Genomic DNA, 22,255 nt, shown 5'->3' with positions numbered 1-22,255 from the left:
ACTATGGGGCCAACATTACCCTGATACCAAAACCAGATAAAGATCCACTAAAAAAAAGAGAACTACAGGCCAATATCCCTGATGAACATGGATGTAAAAATTCTCAATAAGATACTAGAAAACTGGATCCAACAATACATTAAAAGAATCATTCACCATGATCAAGTAGTATTTAATTGCACCCTGGGTTGCCAGGGCCATTCAATATTTGCAAATCAATTGGGGTGCCTGGGTGGCTCAGTGGGTTAAGCGTCAGACTTCAGCTCAGGTCATGATCTCTTGGTTTGGGAGTTCGAGCCCTGTGTTGGGCTCTGTGTTGACAGCTTAGAGCCTGGAGTCTGCTTTGGATTCTGTGTCTCCCCCTCTCTCTGCCCTTTACATGCTCATGCTCTGTCTCCCTCTGTCTCTCAATAATAAATAAGCATTAAAAACACTTAAAAAATATTTGCAAATCAATGTGATACACCACATTAATAAAAGGAAGGGGGAGAACCATATGATCACTTCAATAGATGCAGAAAAAGCATTAGACAAAGTACAACATCCATTCATGATAAAACCCTCAACAAAGTAGGTTTAGAGGGAACATACCTCAACACCATAAAGACCATATACAAAAACCCATAGCTAATATCATGCTCAATGGGGAAAAATTGAGAGCTTTTCCTCTAAGGTCAGGAACAAGAGAAGGATGTCCACTCTCACCACTGTTATTTAACATAGTACTGGAATTGCTAGCCACAGCAACAGGACAAAAAGAAATAAAAGACATCCAAATTGGCAATGAAGAAGTAAGACTTTCACTATTTGCAGATGACATGATGCTCTATATAGAAAACCTGAAATACTCCACCAAGAAACTTCCAGAACTGAAACATGAGTTTAATAAAATCATGGGATACAAAATCAATGTACAGAAATCTGTTGCATTTCTATACACCAATAATGAAACAGCAGAAAGAGAAATTAAGGAATCAATTCCATTTACAATTTCATCAAAAACCATAAGATACCTAGGAATAAACCTACTCAAAGAGGTGAAAGACCTGTACTCTGAAAACTATAAAAACTGATGAAAGAAATTGAAGAGGACACAAAGAATGGAACGACATTCCATGCTCATAGATTGAAAGAACAAATATTGTTAAAATGTCTATACTACCCAAAGAAATCCCTATCAAAATTTAATTAAATCTGTATCAAAATACCAATAGCATTTTTCATAGAGTTAGAACAAACAATCCTAAAATGTTATGAACCGCAAAAGACTCTGAGTAGCCAAAGCAACCTTGAAAAAGAAAAGTAGAACTGGTGGCATCACAATTCTGGTCTTCAAGTTATGTTACAAAGTTGTACTGATCAAAACAATATGGTCCTGGTACAAAAACAGACACATAGATCAATGGAACAGAATATAAAACCCAGAAATTAACCAACAACTATATGGTCAATTAATCTTCAACAAAGCAGGAAAGCATATCCAATGGGAAAAAGACAGTCTCTTCAAATGATGCTGGGAAAACTGGACAGCAACATGCAAAAGATCACTTTCTTACACCATACACGAAAATCAATTCAAAATGGATTAAAGACCTAAATGTGATACACAAAACCATTCAAATCCTAGAGGAGAACACAAGCAGTAATCTTTTTGACACTGGTCATAGCAACTTCTTACTAGGTATATCTCCTGATGCAAGGGAAATGAGCAAAAATAAGCTATTTGGATGTCATCAAAATAAAAAGCTTCTGGGGCACCTGGGTGGCTCAGTTGGTTAGGCGTCTGACTGTGGCTCAGGTCATGATCTTGTGGTCTGTGGGTTCAAGCCCTGCGTTGGGCTCTGTGCTAACAGCTCAGAGCCTGGAGCCTGCTTCAGATTCTGTGTCTCCCTCGTTCTCTGCTCCTCCCTGGCTCACACTCTGTGTGTCTGTCTCTCTTCCTCAAAAATAAATAAACACCAAAAAAAAAAAAAAAAAAAAAGCTTCTGCACAGTGAAGGAAACAACCAACACAACTAAAAGGCAACCCATAGAATTGGAGAAGATACTTGCAAATAACATATTTGGTAAAGTGTTAGTATTCAAAATATATAAAGAACTTATAAAACTCAACACTCAAAAAAATGAGAAGACAAGAATAGACATTTTTCCAAGGAAGACGTATAGATGGACAACCAAGAAAAGATGCTCAACCTCACTCATCATCAGAGAAATACAAATCAAAACTACAATGAGATATCACCTCACAACTGTCAGAATGGCTAAAATCAACAACACAAGAAGCAACAGGTGTTGGCAAGGATGTGGAGAAAGGGAAACACTCCTGCCCTACTGATGGGAGTGCAAACTGGTGCAGCCACTCTGGGAAACAATATTAGGGTGCCTCAAAAAAGTTAAAAATAGGGGGGCCTGGGTGGCATACAACTCTTGATTTTGGCTCAGGTCATGATCTCATGGTTTGTGAGATGGAGCCCTGGACTGAGGGCCGACAGCATGTAGCCTGATTGGGATTCTCTCTCTCTGTCTCTCTCTCTTTCTCTCAAAATAAATAAATAAATAAACATTAAAAAAAGTTAAAAGTAGAACTACACTATGATTTATCAATTGCACTACTAGATATTTACCCAAAGAATACAAATATTCAAAGGAATACATGCACACCAATGTTTATAGCAGCATTATCTACAATAATCTAACTATGGAAACAGCCCAAGTGTCCATCAACTGATGAATGGATGAAAAAGAGGTGGTATATATATACAATGGAATATTAATCAACCATAAAAAGAACGATATCTTGCCATTTGCAATGACATGGATAGAACTGGAGAGTGAAATAAGTCAGTCAGAGAATGTAAATGTCATATGATTTCACTCATATGTGGACTTTAACAAATAAAACAATGATCATAGGGGAAAAAAGAGAGGCAAACCAAGAAACAGACTCTTCCTATAGAGAATGAACTGATGGTTATCAGAGGATAGGTGACATGGCCTGTCTGGGCTACTTGCACACTGCCAGGCTTGTGGTGCTGGGGTTCTGGCATATTAGCTGGGGTGCTCAATCTTCTTAAACTTAAAAGAGTTGTTTTGTGGCCTAACATATGATCCAGCCAGGAGAATATTCCATGTGCACTTGAGAAGAATATGTATGCTGTTGGATGGAATGTTCTGCACATGTCTGGTAGGTCTGTCTGGTTGAACATGTCATTTATTTTATTTTTTTATTTTCTTTATTTATACTTCATTAATGAGCATGTCATTTAAATACATTCTTTTCTTCTTGACTTTCTGTGTGGATGATCAATCCGTTGGTGAAAGTGGGGTGTTAAAGTTCCCTACTCTTATTGTATTGCTGTCTATTTCTCCCCTTAGGTCTGTTAATATTTGCTATATATATTCATTTGTTCTTAGGTTGGGTGCACAAATATTTTCAAATGTAATATCTTCTTGTTGGATTGGCCCTTTTATTGTTATATAATAATATTTGTCTCTTATTACAGTCTTTGTCTTAAATTTTTTGATATAAGTATAGTTACCCCAGTTTTCTTGTTTGTTTCCATTTGCATGGAACATCTTTTTCCATCCCCTCACTTTGAGTTTATGTGTGTCTTTATATATGAAGTACATCTCTTGTAGGCAGCATATAGGTGGGTCTTGTGGGTGTGTGTTTGTGTATGTGTGTGTGTGTTCCCATTCAGCCACTGAGTCTTTTGATATGAGAATAGTCCATTTACATTTAAAGTAATTATTGATAGGTGTGTACTTGTCACCATTTTATTGTTTTCTGTATGTTTTGTAATTCCTCTGTTTCATCTTCCCTTGTTCTCTTCCTTTTATGATTTGATGATTTTTTTGTAGTGATATGCTTATATTCCTTTATCTATATTTTTTTGTGTATCTTTGATCGATTTTTGCTTTACCATGAGGCCTACATAAAATGATTTATATTTTTAGCAGTCTATTATAGGTTGATAACATATGAAGCTTGAATGCATTTGAAAACTACATTTTTACTCCCTGCCCCTATGTTTTGTTTTTTATGTCATAGTTTACAACTTTTTATCTGGTGTATACCGTAACAAATCATTGTAGTTATAATGATATTGACTACTTTTTTTTTTTCTTTATTTCTGAGAGGCAGAGAGAGACAGAGTGAAAGTGGGGGAGGGAAAGAGAGAGAGGGAGACACAGAATCTGAAGCAGGCTCCAGGCTCTGAGCTGTCCGCACAGAGCACAATGCAGGGCCCAAATTCACAAACGGTGAGATCATGACCTGAGTCGAAGTTGGACGCTCAACCGACTGAGCCACCCAGGCACCCCTGACTACTTTTGTTTTTTTAGCCTTAATGCTAGCTTTATATGTGATTAACCCACAACCTTTATATTAGATTATTATAAATATATATTTTTATAGTTTTACCTTTACCATTGAGATTTACTGTTTAATACATTTTCTTGCTACTAATTAGCACTTTCATTTCAGCTTAAAGAAGTCCCTTTAACATTTCTTGTAAGGATAGTCTAGTGGTGATAAACTTAGCTTTGTTTGTCTGGGAAACTATCTCTCCATTAATTCTGAAGAACAACTTTGCCAGTGAAGTATTCTTGGTTGGAAGGTGTTTTTTCTTTCAGCACTTTGATTATGTCATGTCACTTCATTCTGGTCTGTAAAGTTTCTACTGAAAAATTTGCTGATAGTCTTACGGGGGTTGTCTTGTATGTGGCAAATTTTCTGTTGCTGCTTTTAAGATTCTCTTCTTATCTTTAAAATTTGTCACTTTAATTATAATATGTCTTAGTGTTGGTCTCTTTGGGTTAATCTTATTTGGAACTTTCTGGGCATCTTGGGTCTGGATGTCTGTTTCCTTTTCTAGGTGAGGGAAGTTTTCAACCATTATTTCTTCAAATAATTTTCTGCCCTTGTTCTCTCTCTCTCATCTTGTTCTGAGATCCCTATAATATGAATGTTGGTCTGCTTGATGTTGTGATACATGTCCCTTAAACTAGTTTACCTCTTTTCCATTCTTTTTTCTTTTTGCTGATGATTGGATGAATTCCATTGTCCTGTATTCAAGTTCACTGATGCCTTCTTCTGCTTCATGTAATCTGGTGTTGAACTTCTCTGTTGTATTTCTTAGTTCAGTTACTGTATTCTTCATCTCTGTGACTTTATCTGGTACTTTAAAATATTTTCCTATCTCTTTGTTGAAATTCTCACTTTGTTCATCCATTCTTCTTGTGAGCTTGGTGAGAATCTTTATGACTTATTTTGAAATCTTTATCAGGTAAATCACTTATTTTTGTTTCATTGAGGTATTTTTCTAATGTTTTATCTTGTCCTCTAGTTTAGAACATATTCCTTTGTTTCTTAATTTTCCTAGACTCTTGGTTTCCATGCATTACATAAAACAGCCACTTCTTCCACTCTTGATGGAGTGGCCTTATATGGGAGAAGAGCCTTATCATTCAACTCTGCCATAGCTCTTGGTTGTCTCTCAATCCTCTGTGATTGCCTAAGTAGCTTACTTTAATTTTTGTGGTTCCCTATAGTTGAGGGTGCACCAAAACCTGTCAGTGTTCCAAAGGGGAGGATTTCAGTCAGCACCTGTTTAAAGCTGATTGGAGGCCAAACCCTCAGGTAACAGCTTTTAAAATATGTTAAATATGCCTCTTTCAGTAAAATACTGGGAAATGGGTTTTTCTGTTATTCCCTATGTGCTGAGCTCTGCAGTGATAGCCAGTTGAGAACTTTTTTTATTTTTATATTTCTACTATCCCATTAAGCTCACGAACACAAATGCCACTGGCCACCATAGCCAGGTGATCAAGGGACATTCCCTGGTTGGCAGTAACAAAAACCAAGGCACTGGACATAAAAACCAGGCACCAGGTACATGTACAAGCCTCCCTCTGGGATATACAAGCACTCTGGAGTGTGGTAGAAAGGAGTGCAAAGATAGTGTTGGTCCTCTGAGGTCTCAGGGAACAAATCACAGTTGGCTCTTAGATCTGTGTTTAGTTAGATGTCTGTCCCTCAGGCCAAAGCTCCAGGACAAACAAATAGGCTACTTTCCTAGAAAGACTGAGGGAGTGTTTCAGTCTGCTGTCTGTGCTGTATCTTGTGTCATGAACTGTCTTTACATTTGTTTCAGTTCCTTGGCACCCATGAACACAAAATCCACTGGCCACCAGAGCCAGGAAATCAAGGGGTTCTGGGCCACAGGTACAAGAACTGGGCATCAGATGTAAAAACTGGGTTACCAGGTGTATGTACAAGCTCCTGTTTGGGATATACTAGTGTCCTATAGTATTCAGGGGAAGGGTGTAAAGATAGTGCCCACCTTCTGAGGTCTCTGGAGAGGATTATAGTCATCACTTAGATGTGTTTTTTTAAATGTGTATTTATTTTTGAGAGAGAGAGAGAGAGAGAGAGAGAGAGAGAGAGAGAGACACTATGAGCATGAGGGGCAGAAAGAGGGAGACACAGAAGCTGAAGCAGGCTCCAGGCTCTGAGCTGCCAGCACAGAGCCTGATGTGGGGCTCAAACTCACAAACTATGAGTTATGACCTGAGCTGAAGTCAGATGCTTAACTGACTGAACAAGCCAGGTGCCCCTTAGATGTATGTTTAATGAGAAGACTGCTCCTCAGGCTGCAGTTATGAAGATAAGGCAATAGGCCTCACTCAGAGAAAGACTGGCACTTCAGTTTCTCGTTTCTCTGCTGTGTCCTGGGGATGGTAGTTGGTTATGAACTCTCTTTTACAGTTTTGCATGCTCCACAAACAAAAACCTATTGGCTATCATAGCTAGGAAATCTAGAGTTGTCCTTTAAGCAGGAGCCACAAAAATTGTACTTTAGGCAGAAGCCACAAAATCCAGACAAGTGTACAAGTACTTTCTGGAGATACCAGTGAGCTGGAGTGAGGCAGAGGGAGAGCACAAAGATGGCACCTGCCAGCCTACATTTATGAGAATATTTTAGGATGCCTCTAGATATGTGTTAAATTGGATGCCTGCCTCTTAGGCTGGTGCTTTTAGGTAAGGAAATAATTCTCTTTCCCCAAAAGTCTGGGCACTTTTCAGTCAACCTATGTGCTGGGCCCTGAGGTAGATGAGTGTGCATGCATGAACCCTTTAAGAACTGTTTTTCAGTCCTCTGTAGTCTTGTAGGTCTCATGGACACAAGCCCCATTGGCATTTATTTATTTATTTATTTATTTATTTATTTATTTATTTATTTATTTATAAATATGAAATTTATTGTCAAATTGGTTTCCATACAACACCCAGTGCTCATCCCAACAGGTGCCCTTCTCAATACCCATCACCCACCTTCCCCTCCCTCGCACCCCCATCAACCCTCAGTTTGTTCTCAGTTCTTAGGAGTCTCTTATGTTTTGGCTCCCTCCCTCTCTAACCTCTTTTTTTTTCCTTCCCTTCCCCCATGGTCTTCTGTTAAGTTTCTCAGGATCCACATAAGAGTGAAAACATATGGTATCTGTCTTTCTCTGTATGACTTATTTCACTTAGCATAACACTCTCCATTTCCATCCACATTGCTACAAAAGGCTATATTTCATTCTTTCTCATTGCCATGTAGTATTCCATTGTGTATATAAACCACACTTTCTTTATCCATTCATCAGTTGATGGACATTTAGGCTCTTTCCATTATTTGGCTATTGTTGAACGTGCTGCTATAAACATTAGGGTACAAGTGCCCCTATGCATCAGCACTCCTGTATCCCTTGGGTAAATTCCTAGCAGTGCTATTGCTGGGCCCATTGGCCTTTAAAGTTAAATGTTTTGGGGCACCTGGGTGTCTCAGTCGGTTAAGAGGCCGACTTCGGCTCAGGTCATGATCTCGCGGTCTGTGAGTTCGAGCCCCACGTCAGGCTCTGTGCTGACAGCTCAGAGCCTGGAGCCTGCTTCAGATTCTGTGTCTCCCTCTCTCTCTGCCCCTCCCCCGTTCATGCTCTGTCTCTCTCTGTCTCAAAAATAAATAAATGTTTAAAAAAATTTTTAAAGTTAAATGTTTTGCAGGCTCATCTCACAGGTGCAGGTTTTAGAAGTTGATGTATCAGATGTAGAGTTCAAGCCCTTCACTTCTCAGGGAGAAGACGGTCAGGTTTATGAGTTCCCTCCTGATAGTGGGTCACCACACTGAGGGTGGCAAAATTATGTCTCAGCCTTTTCTATCCACTTCAATGTGTTTTTTCCTCATTTGCCCAATGTGTAGGAATTGCTGAGATAGTTTTGGGTTTTATTAAGAAGAAGTTGTTCCATATATACCTGTAGATTCAGTGTGTCCATGAGAGGAGGTGGGTTCAGGATTCTCCTATATTACTATCTTGAACGAGAAACTGCTAGGCCTTTTTACTGACTAATTTTTCTTCCTGTCATGGATCAGGTTTTCATGCATCTACATAGTCTACTAATTTTTTATTGAATGCCTGAAATTGTAAATTTTGCATCATTGTGTGTTGCAATGCTGTTATCTGTTAAAGAGTGTTGGACTTTGTTCTGGAAGGCAATTAAGTTACTTTCAAGCCAGCTTGATTCTTTTAAGGCTTGTTTTTAAACTTTTTAATAAATTAGCCTTTCCTCTAGGATTAGTTTAGAGCCACTACTAAGACCCTATCCTTTTGGCCTTCTTCTAAAGACCCTGTGAATTTGGTGAGGACTCTCTACTTTCAGTGGTGGGAACTTGGATGATGACAGGTCCAGGGTGAACTCTGGGAATTATTGAGTTTACAGCTCTTCAGTAATTGTTTTCTTTTTCCCCAGAGTTTTTCCTTTGCCCAACTTTATAAACTTCCACCATGCACAGTTTAGTATCTAGCCTAAGGAATTCCCTGCATAGGGAATGCCTGTGCAGATTTAGAGCTTATTTTATAATTCTTCCTTTTTGATATTCTGACCCACAAATTTTAGCTATTTCAGTTCCCCCAAACTCTGATCTCTATCTTCTCGATTTAGCAGTACTGTGATCTAGTCAGGTTTCCTTTTCCTGTACCACAATCCAGAAATTGCCTCCAGGCAGAAAACTGGGATAATCATGGAATTCACTTTGCTTATTTCCCTTCTCTCAGGGATCACAATCTTTTGTTTCTGTTGTAAAATATTTGAAAATATATTTTGTACACTTTTTCAATTGTTTATGGTGGAAAGGCAAGTCTAAACACTTTTGCTCTCTCATGGTTGGAAGTGGAAATGGGGCGAGTACTTTTGACCCCTCCCTTCTTTGTTGTGTACTACTATCCCTCAGGTTAAGACCTTCATCACTCTCCTCTTAATTATTCTAAAAGTTGCCTTCTTTTCCCCATCAACCCATCTTCCCAGTGCTCTATGTTCATTTTTATCTTGTTTCTCCCTTGTTTCACTACATTTCATCTTGTTACTCCCTTACTCAAAAATATTTAGTGACGTCTGGAGTAATTTATGTTGTTTCTCCTGTTCTTCTCTCCTTTGGAAACTATCCTTCCCTCATTTTATTGTAGTAGTAATGCCGATCTCTACCCCCTGACCTAATTTTACACACTCAACCCAGTCTACCTAATCTTGGCACTTTGTTTCATAACAATACTGATTGTTCCAGGGGTATATAGTGCCAATCATAGACTTCTCTGGAACTGATATATAGACACTGAGAAAAAGGGATGCTCTTCTGGTTGAGTGTGTAGGGCTGGGAGAATGTGAATTTGGGACTGTCAAAGACCATATTCCTCTTCTTCATGGAAAAAGATTTTCCTGCTATAGGAGAGAATGATGTCATCACACTGAGTGAAGAAGGGCAAATATATATATATATATATACATATACACACACACACACACACATATATATAGAAGCTTTTAAAGATGTTAAATATATATGTTTATAAATATATATATTTATGTAAATATATATTTGAGAGAGGGGGATGGAGAGAGAGAGATATGAAAGGAAATGAAAGGTAATACTCTTAGCTCCCTGGATCCATATGTGCATGAAGCCAGCAAATCCCCCATACATCTCAGTTCTTTGAACCAATTAATTTCCTTTTTGATTAATCTGGTTTGGGTTGAGATTCTTACTTGCTTCTGAATAAAATTGAGTTAAAAGAGATTTCTCTGTTTATGGAATAAGATGTAGCTGTAGGAAAGCTACTCACTAACACCAAAAGATTTCCCTACTTTTGGTGATTTGTGCTGGCATTCCTATCAGGCGTGCCACTCTAATGCTTATCATAATGCTAGTCCCAGCAGCTCTGTGGTACTGTGGAAGGACCTCAAGTTTCAGAGTCAGAGAGACCTGGTTTGGAACTTTTTTGCTGCCTATTAGCTGTGTGATCTGAAAGGTCAGTGCATATATTTTACTTCCTTCCCCAGTAAAGAGTGGAGGAAGTAGGAAGTCCCATGATACTAGTAAGAATTGGATTTAACCACATACAACTGAAATCCCAAGGTAAGAAAATACTTTGAACATATAGAAACTTCTTTCTCATATAAATTAAGTCTGGAAGTAAACACTCAGGCTTCACAAAGTCATCAGGCAGCCACTTTTTCTACATTTTTGCTCTATCATCCTAACATATGGCTCAATTCAAAGGGTATTTCTCTTTGTTGAAGTCAACAGGACCTACAATACATAATTAATATGTTCTTTCCACCCAGGTACATGAAGAGTTAATTAGGAGACCTGGATGGTCATTTTTCTGTGTTGGAAATTTTGTCTTCAGAAAAATTTTGTCTTCATTTTCTCCTATTGTTCACTGTAGTTAGTAGAATCTGCCTAAACAGAGTTGGATACTCTCTGAGTTTCCAATAAACAGGAAGAGATATGATTAAAGACTATGTGACAGTAGCAGCTGTGATGAGTTGCAAATTTCTTATCAGCTAGTAAAGATGGTGCTTTACTTAAAATAATTAGGCTTAGTTAGGGTTGTGGGGATGACAAGGAAAGGACAGATACAGAAAAGCTAAATGATTTGGGGACTCTAGAAATATGGGCAAATATAAGGTCAAGGTTCTCATAGATGCCTGTAGTCTCCAGGGCCCCCCCCCCCCACCATCTACCATGAGTCTCAGTATGAATCTAGCATCATTTTGTGGCCTCTCCTTTTCTCTGTCTTTATCCTTTCTAGCCTCTGAATTGTTGTCTACCTTTCTAGTCCCTATATCCTCCAATATATCTTCATATCAGAACAAGAAGGATCTTCCAAATATGTGGTTTTCATATCATTGCTTTTCTGTTTTGGTAGCTTACAGGGTTGTATACTTAATTACTTTTGCAATATAGCTGCTGTGTTTTGATTATTAGGACCTGTCTATTTAGGAGCTATGACCCTTAGGATCCTGAAATAATGTAATATAAGAGGTTAAATCAGAGATTAAGTAGCTAGATTCTCATGAAATTTTATTGATATTCAACATACAGCATGTCTTTAGAACTAAGCCATTTCGTAGCTAGAACACAGAGTCAAGATGGTCTGGGTCATGCTTAACATGACTTAACATGACGTAACATCAGGATGCTTAACAAAGCATCCTGAAATCTAGGTGGCTCAACAAAACAAAAGTATTTCTGTTGTTTGTTTGTTTGTTGCTTATTTTAAGTGGGCAACTTGGGTGTGCATACAGACACTCGGGGAACCAGTCATCCCCATTTTGTAGCTGCACCAAATGGACCATGTGGTCTTCTCAATCTCTAAGGCAAAACAGGCCACTACTTAGGAGCTAGATCTGCTCCCTTAATCAGAGTGTAAGTTCCCTGAGGACGGGGACTGTGTATTGTATTTATCTATTTGTTCATTTTGTCAGAAATCTGTGTGAAGATGGTATTGAAGTGAAGTTTGGCCAAGAACACAGAAAGACCCAAATTTTGCTTGTTGTTTCTTACCAGAACCCTGAGGGCAATGAGGAATGGCAAATGGGAAAGTGGTGCTTACATCTAAGTGCAGAGAACTCTGGCAAGCTGGACTGGGCAACATGGACCAACTTTTTCACTTAGACTACCATGAAAAGGTAGTACAGTATGGGTCCTGCTCTGCCTATGTGGTCCTTCACTGTCAAGACTCAAGGCTCTATTCTTATTATCAAGAGGAAAGGCTGGTCCATTACACTCCTCCCAGAGCCAGAAAATTCTAATCAGGGACTGAGGTTATATAAAGCTCTGATCTCCAGGGCCTGGTACTGGGCTGACCCAGGCCTGTTTCACGGCTGGTGCCATGTGGGAGAGGAAGCAAGAGATGAGAAGGGGTGGCTCAGCCTTGGTCTCCTTACCTCCTCACCCCATGTGCACAAATCTGATGATATAAGGTGTCTCCATTCTTCAACCCAATCCATGTTCACAAATCTTTTTTTTAATATGAAATTTATTGTCAAGTTGGTTTCCATACAACACCCAGTGCTCATCCCAACAGGTGCCCTCCTCAATACCCATCACCCACTTTCCCCTCACTCCCACCCCCCATCAACCCTCAGTTTATTCTCAGTTCTTAAGAGTCTCTTATGGTTTGGTTCCTTCCTTCTCTAACTTTTTTTTCCCCTTCCCCTCCCCCATGGTCTTCTGTTAAGTTTCTCAGGATCCACATAAGAGTGAAAACATATGGTATCTGTCTTTCTCTGTATGACTTATTTCACTTAGCATAACACTCTCCAGTTCCATCCATGTTGCTATAAAAGGCCATATTTCATTCTTTCTCATTGCCAAGTAGTATTCCATTGAATTAATTAACATTCAAGACTCCTTTCCTCCTTTCCAAGAAGTCTTGAATGTTAATTAATTCAAGGCAACATATTAATTACATTAAAAAATTGTTATTGCACATTTCCTATGGGCCAAACATGCCCATATCAGGACTGGGGGCAAATAGTATATATCTAATGATATAACAGGGAGTAATTTTTATTTTCCTAATAAAATCAGCATATTTGCAAAATTAAATCTGCTTGGATGCCACCTAGTAGAGTTTGCAGAAGACAACAATGATGATGATGACTAGGACAGCAGTAGGTATTGTTTATTCAGTGTATGTACCAAGTCTCAGTATTAAATGCAATGCACCACTCAATTCTCACAACAAACCAGAAGATGTGGATGTTATTATGCTCTATTTTGTAGGTAAGTTGACTGGAGTTCAGAGAAGCAAATAGGCTGATCTAAAGACACACAGCAAGTGACAGCCAGGGCCAGATTTGAATTAAATTCTTCCTGGGATAACAGTTTCAGTTTTTTCTCTTGCCCCCTTGAGAAAAATATTATTATTATTATTATTATTTATTTTTTAGTGAGAAAGAGAGACAGAGTGTGAGTGGGGGAGGAACAAAGAGAAAGGGAGACACAGAACTGAAGCAGGCTACAGGCTCTGGGCTGTCACCACAGAGCCCAACACAGGGCATGAACCCATCAACCGCAAGATTATGACCTGAGCCGAAGTTGGATGCTTAACTGACTGAGCCACCCAGTCGCCAATGAAAAACATTATTTTGAGGAATAGCAGTAAGAGTTCAAATTTATGTAAAAGAGGGTAGCATTTTAAGTTTCAATAATAAAATTTTAATAATCATTATCCCAGTCATACTAATTCCACTACTAATAAAATATATACTTGTCATGTGTCAGGTGCTGTCCTGGGCACTTTACATGTTCCTTTCATTGAATCTCTATAACAGCACTCTAAGGCAGGCACCATTACTATCCTGATTCTTCAGATGAGGTAACTGTAGCTTGAAGTTTTATATCTAGTAAGTGGATCCTGGTTTGAATTGTACAGGCTGTCTGGATAATAATAATGGCATACTCACAATTATAGCACTTAACGTGCATAAATAAATAAAACGGTGTGTGTGTGTGTGTGTGTGTGTGTGTGTGTGTATGTGTTTAATAATCATATACATACCCTGAAGTGCTGCAGCTGCAGAATAATGGGCACACTTCATAATGGGCTTCTAGGATTCACCTTATACCTGTGGTTTTCCTCCCATGAATACACATATGAAGGGAAGCTCTGTGAGGCAGGCATCTTTCTTTTATTCCCTGCTGTTTCTGAGCTGCCAGCAAGGTGCTTTTCACATGGAGGGTACTCAGTGGCTCAGAACCTCCCCCACAGTTCTTCTGTGTATACAATATACAGTATAGTAGTAGTTATATGATGACAAGGGGAAGAGCACTGGGCTGGGAAGGAGAACTGGATGTGGTAAGTCTGACTTGACTTACCTTGCTAGTTGGGTGAACTTGGCCATTTCCTTTCATCTCTACTGCCCCTCCCTCTCTGGTGCCTTATTTGCACTTTAGAGTTACTTGCATTATTTGTATTGTTACAAGCCCTGGCTCCTTTGGTTGCTTTATTTGTAAGAAACAGAACCTTGTAAAGATTACTGCAGCAGTGAGGTTTTTCTAAGAGGATACATAAGCCAAACAGGGAGATGAAACTCAGACTTGCCCCAGGAGCTATCAGAAAGTCAGAATGATGTGTAGTTCAGGGACTAGAAGAGTTTCAAGATCTTTCTACTGATGGGGCTATTTTGGTCCTTACGCTGGAATTTCCAGATATGCCATCTTAGGTAATATAACATTTCCTCATATTTGCCTTTACCATTCCTGCCATTACTGATATTCTTCCTCTGTCTGTTTCCTGAGTGCCACTACCCACCCTCATGTCTTTCTTGTACTGATGGCTCCTGCTTCTGAAAACTTCAACTCATTGATAGTCCCTGCTACATCAGGGAACCCCTCTGTGTGTATGCTTAGGACTTAGGCTTTGGACACAAAAGATACCAGATCAAATTTCTGAGGGTTAGAATCTGACAGGCTTCTTTATCTTTATTTTCTCTCTCTCTCTCTCTCTTTCTCTCTCTCTCTGTCTCTCTCTCTCCCTCCCTCCCCACCTCTCTTTTTTAGCAGAGCATTTCCCCTCAGGATACCTCATGGGTCAGTGTCTATCCATGGTCCAATCACCTGTACATAGCTAGGGGATGGTGCTGTGGCTTCATTGAACTCTGTCTTGGACCACTCATGCTTGGAAAAGCCAGCCACCATGTTGTGAGGACACTCAAGCAGCCTTGTGGAGAGGTCCATGTGATGAGGAACAGAGGCCTCCTGCCAACAGCCAGCACTAATTTGCCAGCCATGAGGGTGCACCTTCTTAGAAGAAGATCTGCCAGTGCATAGTCAAGCCTTCAGTTGATTTACCCTTAGTTAACATTTTGACTGTGATTTCATAAGAATTGCTCAGTTAAGCTGCTCCTGAATTTCTGACTCACAGAAACTGTGAGACATGATAAGTTTATTATTTCCTTAGGCCAGTAAGTTTCATAGAAATTTATTGTGCTGCAATAGTTAGCTAATACTGAGTGAGTCTTGAGGAAAATAGGCACACCCTTGCAGCACAGCAGGTGAAATTATTGCAAGGTCTTCAAGCAAGGAATATTAGTCTTCTAGATACAGGAGGAGGTGCTGGCCCTTAAATGAAAAAGAGCTTCAGAAACACCTTAGGCTTAGTATCCTCTGCTTCATCTAGATCCACCCATATAGCCCTATTTTAACTCCATGGTCCCACTCCTTCCCAATAAGTGCCTTAACTTTTATGTGAGACTTGGTGAAACTGAGAATTAAACCTAAGTTGTAATTCTGCAATTCACATAGTTAAGTTTCGGGTTTGTTTTTTTGTTGAGGTGGGACCTGCAGTACAAGAAATAAGAATTAATTTTAGGGCTACCATCAAAGCATTCTGGTTCTCTGACCACGACTTAAGGTCAGCATTTAAAGCCCTTAGTTTGTCATTTTCTTTCTTAACCTCTTCAGGGCAATTAGAAGCAACCATCTCACAATATGATCTTTGAAGTGATTGTCACTTCTCTAAGAGGCAAGTGCAGCAACCACTTGGTCCCTGAGGCACTTGCTTCAGTAGACACCCCATCGCAATTAATTACAGGTTATAATTTGATTCATCATGATGTCACTTCCTACGATAGATTACTATTACTAACATCTCATTTCTCAATGGGACCTCAGGATGGCATTTAAGTCCAAGGACATGACAACCAATCCCAGAATCCCATTGCTGAGTATCAGTTTCCTAGGATCAGTCCTGATATCAAATACTGGATCAGTCAAAGTCAAGTCAGGGAAAAAAGCTCACTAATTTTCTTTACATTAAATTATCTCTTTAAAAGGACTTACAAGACAAAAGGGGAACACTGAGGTGTCAAAAGGTAGTAACTGCAGAAAGCATAGATTACTCTTAGGGCTTCAGAAACGAAGTGAAGATGATGGGGTCATTGAAACCTAGATTCTTGGAGGAGGGGCCCTCTAGGACTGGGACTCTGAGAGGGGTGTGCTGCTAGCTGGTGCTGGTACATCTGGAAGATGCAGTGCAGTTATTTCTGGGAGTGCTGGGAGAAGCAGGAAGATGGGACCAACTGTTGCCGTTGGGATGAGGGCCATGGCTGGGGTGATGCCAACAGGAAACAGCTAAACAGGAAAGAGTCAGTCTCTTTTCCCTTCTCCAGCTTTTCAGTCCCTCTCTCATGCCCTGTCTCAGCAGCACCAAGCAGGAAGCCAGCTGGCAAAGGAGAGGTTAGGTTGGAGAGTCCTAGCCCCACATCACAGAGAAGAGTATAGAAGGGTGGGTATGTGGTTGAGAATAATAGCGTAATAACCTGAATACTGGCTCCTAGAGACTGTGGCATCTGTGAGGCCTGATTGGGATGCTGAAGTCCTAGGATAACCCCCCAACTAGGGGAATTTTACTTAAGACTAGGGCTCCCCTAAAACAGTGCCTGGAACCCAAAGACAAGAGTATAGGAGAGATTCCATACTATTTTGTCTCCTTCCTCCTGCTCCCAACTCTGCCCCTGCAGACAGTGTGAGCTCAGTTAAGGGGGGGGGGGACTCATTTGTGGTTACCCCAACCACTGTGCCCCCTAATTAGAGCTCTGAAGAGTGTACTGCAGGGGAACATTTTTGTGCTTTTGAGTAGCGTAAGCAGGCTTCCTTTCTTTTTTTAGCACGTAAACTTTCTTTTCTCATTAGCACAGTCTTCTGGAGGGAGAGGAAGGGGCAGAAGAGCTAATTAGTGAACCTGGGTGACTGCCTCATACCTCCAACCTTTCCCAAACATCTGCCCCCTACCCCTCCCCGCTAGAGGAAGCCAGAACCTGCTGCTAGCCGACTTCTCTTTTGAGAAACTATCAAAAAACATTTGCAAATAACTATGATTGCCTTAAAATGGAGGAAAGAAGCACATTTTCCAATTACAGCCTGGGTGATTGCTCCGGCTTGTTTAATTAATGGAGTGTGCATCTGTTTGCTGAGGCCCTTTTGAATGTGTTTTCTGGAGTTCCTTAATTAGTTACAAAAAGCTGCAGGTGTACTGGCAGGGGAGAACAGTAGATCTGGGATGTCTTCCAGAAGAGAGAATCTTTTTTAATGTAAATATTTAGTCGTATGATGATGAGGTTCATTTTAAAGTTCTCTTCCCTATTTGGTCTGCGTGCACTGGTGTTGGAAGATATATTCGGGCTCCATTTGGATTGTTGACAAAATAAATTGAAATGGAAGACACCAATTTTCATTATGACAGACACTTATATGCAGTTAGACCATTACCAGGATGACAAGTTATTCTCGTGCTGTCACTATGAGGCTGCCGCCTGGTTTTTCAGGCAAAGATGCTTGCAAGGGGAGATGAGATGTTGCATACTAATTCTGTGGATTGAGTTGCAACGTTATATATGTTATATAGGGGGGACAGGAGGGACCTTTGTCTTCTTCGTAACTAAGGATTGTCTTGGTAATGTAAACATGGCTTTCTGCCTGCTATTGTTCATGAAAAACTGGGGACGTTGCCTCCTACCCTGGATCTGACAGATGATGTTACTGTTTGAAAGGTGTTCAAGGCTGAGTTTAAAGAGTCTGTGATGATAGAATGTGTGTGTGTTGGAGGTTGCACTCTGATCAACTATAGCGGTGGTCTGCAAACTATGGCCCATGGGCCAAACTTTGCCCAGTGTTTTTTAAAGTGTTTATGTATTTATTTTAAGAGAGAGGGAGAGAAAGGGTGAGTGGGGGAGGAGCAGAGAGAGAGAGAGAGAGAGAATCCCAAGCATCTGTCAGTGCAGAGTCTGGCACAGGGCTCGATCGATCTCATGAACTGAACCGTGAGATCATGAACTGAGCTGAAATGAAGGGTTGGACACTTAACTGACTGAGTCACTCAGGTGCCCCAGGCCTACTCTTTTTTAAATAAAGTTTTTATTGGAACACATCCATTCCCATGTGTTTACATTTGTGGCTGTTTTTGTCACATTGGCAGAGTTGAATAGTTGTGACTGTATGGCCTGCACAGCCTAAAATATTTACCCTCTGGCCCTTTATAGAAAAAGTTTGCTGACCTCTGAATCATTGGGACATTGTGGTCTACTGGATAAAGCTCAGGGAGAGGGACTGTGCCTTCTGTAGTCTTCTTTTCAGGCCTCTGTTTCCAGATGTCTAAATTGGGGCCAAAGTTCCTACCCTTTGTGTCTTAGATGCTGTGTGAGATAAATAGTTCAAAAATTTCCCAATGAATTTTTGTATTTTATCACTGAGAAGCACGTACTCAGTGATGGAGAACATGGAAGATACCTTTTTATTCTTTCCTTGATGTTCTCTATTCTGTGAACCAAGATTAAGACAAGTGAGACACTGAAACAAAACATTACTTGCATCAGCCCCTCTGTTTGCCATTACTGCTCCTCTCCCACATCTTTTGTAGCATTTACAGGACAAAGAGACTCTTCTATCTTAGGAGAAAAGATGCACACACACGACTGTCCCAAGGGCAGTCGTTCATTGCTTCTTCCAGGTACCTCCAATTCTACCTTCAGGGTCCTTATTGTTATATTACAGGAAATACAAGTGGAGGCATCTTTATACTGTAAGTTTTAATTTTTAATTTTTTTAATGTAGGCTTCATGCCCAGCACAGAACCCAATGTGAGGCTTGAACTCATGACCTTGAGATCAAGACCTGAGTTGAGATCAAGAGTTGGATGTTCAACTGACTGAGCCAGCCAGGCACCCCTGTAAATCTTAATTTTTTAATGTTCAAAACATCTCACAACATTGTTCTTAAGACTTCATAAATCAGAGTTCTGCTTCTGGGCCAGGATTAAAGTTTGAAGGCAAATTGATTTTAACAAAGCATTTTCTGAGCGTTTAGGCACAGTGTGGTGAGCAGAATTGATGCCCTTCTTTGTTTAACTCCAGCCACATCATGGTGCCCACATAAATAATTCAATTAAGCAGCTGAGATAGAGAGGCTTATAGAAACTGCTCTTAACTAGCTAGGTGACCTTGAACAACTCACCTGCCTCCTCTGGATTTTGCCTGCCAAATGAAGGGCTTGGGATAGATGCTAACATGCCTGTCTGTTTAAAAAATTCACTATATGGGGGCGCCTGGGTGGCTCAGTCAGTTAAGCATTCGACTTCAGCTCAGGTCACGATCTTGCGGTCCGTGAGTTCGAGCCCCGCATCGGGCTCTGGGCTGATGGCTCAGAGCCTGGAGCCTGCTTCCGATTATGTGTCTCCCTCTCTCTCTGACCCTCCCCCGTTCATGCTCTGTCTCTCTCTGTCTCAAAAATAAATAAACTTTAAAAAATTAAAAAAAAATTCACTATATGGACACTGATTCTTATTATCTGGGTAGTAGAAAAATAGTCTCTTCCAACATGTTTTTTCCTTTCTAATTCTGCATATCCTTGTAAGTCTGGCCTTTGCCAGTGACCCTTATGTGACAAAGCAAGGTGGGATAAGCTGGCAAGAAGGGGTGTGTGGTCAGGGCTCTGCTGGACAGACACAGATGTGCAAACAACAGAAACTGACTCCTTCAAACTTAAGCAGAAAAATGACACTTTGAGAGGTAAGGAGCCCACAGCATTGACAAGAAGGCTGGAGAACAGGGACAGAGAGAGGCTGGGTAGCTGAGGACACAGCCAGCATCATGCCCTGGAATAGATGGCTGGTGCCCCTACCTGAATCCCCACTAAGGACAACCGCTATTAATTTGTGTGGATTAGAAAAAGGGTGCTTTGCCAATGCATGCTTGGAGGATCACCTTGGTGAGTAGAGTGGACTGGACTCAGCCCTCCACATGTTCTTACACAGGCACCTTAGAGCAGTGGTCAGTGGCGCCCTGTCCTGCCCCAACACTCCCTGACCCTCAACCCCACTACTGCTGTTTCTGATGATCTCCACTTAGCCTGCATTTTCATGTCACTGTATTTAGATATAGAGTTCTGGGCGAGAGCACTGGTTTGGTTTACTTTGACTAAGCCTTGTCCACATCCAAGCTGTGGGGAAGGGGAAATACGCATCTCCTTTGGCGACCATCGTGAGAATTGGGGTCTGTCTTCCTGTAGTTTGGGTTCCCCTCAAATTGGGGGGATATTTCCACATCAGGTAGCCAAACAAAAGGCAATATGTGACTACAAACTGTTCCAAAGGCAGGTGTGCAGGTTGTTCACTGCAGCACTCTAGGGGGCGCCATTCACACGGTGTTTGAGTGAAGGGTGCCCACCAGGGTTCTGCAGTGCACAGCAGCTTTGTGCAATAATCAAAACCAGCTCACACATTCACCTTCTCTTTTCAGCATTCTGTGAATGCTGACCCAGCAGCCCCTGGTTCTCTTTGTCTTCAGAGAACATCACATCAAATTCGGAATTACACGAACATTTTGAATACATTGAACAGGAGCAGGATTTAATTGCTGGCTCCTTGATGTGACTTGGGTGGAAAATATGCCCATCGTCATTCAAATGTTTTCACAAATACAAATGACAAATTGATCATTTGCCGTCTTCAGAGAGTTTGCTTCACGGAGGTGATCTTTCTCAGACCTTTACAAAATTCAGTTTCTTTTGTTCAAAAGAATTTGCTCTGGAAACACCATATGGATATTATGAAAGAAGTTAATATTTAAACTTGCAGCAGACGTGCTTATATTTAATGTTCAATTTTGAATGCCAAAGGAGGGAAAGAGATTTCTAATGATTTTATCAGCAAATGTGCCTTCAACAGTTTTTAAGGGTTTGAAAATAGAGTTTAAAAGGAGATTGTTTTTCCTCTGACCGCCCTAAAAAATCATATACTTTGCTCTCCTTGGTTGAGCTGTTTATGTTCATTTTCCTGAGTTTAATAACAGAAAATTCTCTTTCCATTATTTAATGCAGAAGCCTATATATTTTGACATAAAACCAAGAAGCATTTCCACTTCTTACATTTTAGTTCCCCCACTTCTGAAAGCAAAAGTAGTTCAATTAAATATCATCTGAGGGCTCCTTCGAGGCAGAGACCTTTGGAAATTGCTCTAACCCTTTAACATTTAGAAAAGCATATTTATAGAAGCAGAATGTCTTTGCAGTATGTGCTCGCTGTTCAGAGAGGGAAAAACTGCCTGACTCTACTCTGAAGAATGAAGTAATTCCATCTCAAGGCTAGCCATTAGTAGTAATGGAGAGGCTGCCCAGATGGAGCCTCGAGTGACACAGGCCCATCAAACCAGATTCATGTTTAGGTTTTAAATTAACTACAAGAAGAGTGCCCACTTCTGTTTCCACTGGATTGGGGAGGGGAGCATTAGGGTGGAGATTTGGGGGGGGGTCTTTGAAATCACATTCCTCCATGCTAAGAGGGAGGGAGTACCACATCCATCCTTTCATTTACTCAGTTGGATGATCCGTCCATTGGTCCATTGATCCATCCACTTCCAGCCTTCGTAGCATTTATTCAACATATATTTATTGAGTGCTTACTATGAACCAGATGCCATATGTGAATGGTACACAGAGTAGTGAAACAGGATGCCAGAGAGCTAGATTCAAGAGTAGAAAGGGATAAAGGTAAATAAGGGAAGGCAGAATGGCAGAGTGGGACTAGGGAGGTTGGGTCAGTAGCAAGAGGAAGAAGGCCAAATTTATTTTTACATTAGCATTTTAAGATTTTTCAGATTCACTGCCTAATTGCTTCATGTGGATTCTCTAATGGGTAGAATTTCCATGACCAAGTGCATTCTCATTGGATGAATTCATTTATTCATTCAACAAACATATATTGATAAAGGGACTGTTCCAGGTCTTGGGTATACAGCAGTAGACAAAAAAAAAAAAAAAAAAAAAAAAAAAAAAAAAAAAAAAGACATGCTGTCTGGGCTTATGGAATCTGCAGTCTAGTGGGAAACAAATATACATACATAAATACTATTTATATTGTAAAACAAGCCACAAAGG

The sequence above is a fragment of the Puma concolor genome, chromosome E2 (genome assembly GCF_028749965.1).
Source record: "Puma concolor isolate L17-30 chromosome E2, mPumCon1.1.hap2, whole genome shotgun sequence".
Lineage (NCBI taxonomy): Eukaryota > Metazoa > Chordata > Mammalia > Carnivora > Felidae > Puma > Puma concolor.
Note: the sequence above shows the minus strand (reverse complement) of the source record.